Source organism: Condylura cristata, unplaced genomic scaffold (genome assembly GCF_000260355.1).
Source record: "Condylura cristata isolate star-nosed mole 26May11 unplaced genomic scaffold, ConCri1.0 scaffold00068, whole genome shotgun sequence".
Taxonomy (NCBI): domain Eukaryota; kingdom Metazoa; phylum Chordata; class Mammalia; order Eulipotyphla; family Talpidae; genus Condylura; species Condylura cristata.
This window is the reverse complement of record NW_004567169.1, coordinates 610,720-612,944: the sequence shown is the minus strand read 5'-3', so window position 1 is coordinate 612,944 and position 2,225 is coordinate 610,720.

Genomic DNA, 2,225 nt, shown 5'->3' with positions numbered 1-2,225 from the left:
CACTCCCCGGGGCCGGTGTGTCCAGCCGCCCGTTCCTGAGTGGTCACCAGGGCCTCCGGCGGCTCCTGTCCTGAGGGCAGGGGGCTCCCTCTGCAGCCCTGGGCCAGTCCCACCGGGTTGGGACCCCAACACACAGCAGGGCCTCAGGCTCCGGCCCGAGGGGACCCGCTGCCCACCCCTGCCAGGCACAGCAGCCGGCTCCGGAGGGGCCCGGCCGCCTCTGCGCCCAGCAGTGGCTGTCCAGTCTGCCCGCCGGCAGCCAGAGCAAGCGTCCCGGCGAGCAGAGCAGACCCCGCGTCCCCCACATGGAGTCCAGGGACGATGCAGGGACAGAGATGGGATGCGGAGGACAGGCGGCCACTCTGGGGGCGGCACAAAGGACATGGGCCGGGCTGTGGGGCCCCCGTCCCCTCAGGCCGCCTCTCTGGCCTCCCACGCGTCCAGCCCGGCCGGGACGCCGCACTGCCCCACCAGCTCTTCTAGGCGCCGTCCGGGTCAGGGTGCCCCGACCCCCACGGCACCCCAGCCCCACAGAGGCCGCGGGCCCCGCCACGGCTGTGCCTCAGTTTCCCCACTCAGCTGGGCTGGGCCTCGCTGCAGCTCCATTCACAGCGACTCGGAGTCGAGCCGCCTCGGACTCGTCCGCGAGGAGTGACCGCCGAGGGGCCGGGCCGGCAGGGCTGGGCGCGAGCCACTCCTCAGGCGCACTGAGCCTGCCAGGCCCGCCCCGACGGTCAGCCAGCCTGTGCGGCCCGAGGCGGACGCCTCCCGCAGACCGGGGTGCCCCAGGCAGCTCCCCGCCGCCCGCCATCTCCCAGCACTCTCTGCCCCACACCCCCGCCCAGCACCCCGCCGGGCCCTGGTCCCAGGGCCGCACTCGGGAGCCCCCACTGTTCACAGGGGGCCGCCGCCTCCCCCAGCCAGCGCCCCCCCCGGGACCCACTTTGCTGGGTGGACGGCCAGCCCCACCCACCTCCCGCCTGCGCCCACCTGCCCGGCCACACCAGTGCCCGCCTGCTGAGCTCCTTCAGGTCCCCAGGGGGTCATTTCTGGCCCAGACCAGAAGCCCTGGTATCCCCCAGTGCAGCTAAGGCCCCCGACTCAGGGGGGCTGGACGCCCTCCGGGAAACACACCCGGGGCCAGCCAGCCGCAGCCCCCTAGGACCCTGGCCTTGTATGCCCAGCGGAAGCCCCGCCCCGCCCCGCGGAAGCCCCGCCCCACCCAGGCCCCGTCCACCCAGGCCCCGCCCAGCCCCTTGGCCATCTAGCTCCAGCCTCACCCTGGGCTCGGCCCTCCGGGCTCCACACAGGAGGGGGGGACCCGCAGGCGGGTGGGGCCCTGAGGACGCCCTGCCCCGCCCCGCGGTGACACAACAGGATCCCGCCCAGGAAGGACCTCATGCAACAGGGGCGTGCCGGGAGGCGCCCCACCGCGACCGACCCCTCCTGCACCGGCTGGAGCGAGCGGCAGGGTTCTGCGGGCCCCAGCGGAAGCAAAGAGGGGGCCCAGCGCCCCCCACCCCCAGGCCGGGGCCAGAGCCCTCTGTGCGTCCAGAGCTCCCATGGCCGCGCACGGCCGCCCTGTCGCCTTTCTCCGCACAGGCCCCTCTACAGGAAGCCCCAAGTGCCACACTCAGGGGAGCTGGTAGTAGAGGGTGGCGGTCCCCACTGGACCCCCAGTATTCCAGGTGGGGACACTGAGGCACGTCCTACCTAGAACCCGGCTCTGGACAGGGAGGTGCTCTGGCTCCACCCTGGCAAGCAGGGGGTCCGAGGGGCGTCATTGGGGGCCCCACACCCCGGATCTGCCAGGCCCCCCACAGCCCTCGCAGCGCCCCCAACCTGCCGGACCCCCCAGAGTCCTGCTCTAAGTGCGGGGCGCCCGGTGCCACGAGCAGGAATGAGAGCACGCAGGGGGCCCCGGTCATCGGACAGGGGGAGGCAGCGTGAATGAGCACGGGCGCCGGCCAGCCAAGGTGGGGCCTGGGGGACAGCACTGACCACAGTCAAGGCCCCAGGACACGCGCCGACTGGCCAGGCCCAAGCCACCAGCCCAGGACGCGACCGTGGCCGTCAGGCCCTAGTGCTGGGGCCCTTGGAGTGCCCCGGGGCAGAGGGCCGGCCCAGCTGGCCATGGTCGTGCGGTGACGCCGCGGCCCCCAGACCTGGTCGCAGGCTGTCACTGGAGGCCAGCGCCCGCCTGGTGAGAGGCTTGTGGAGGCAGG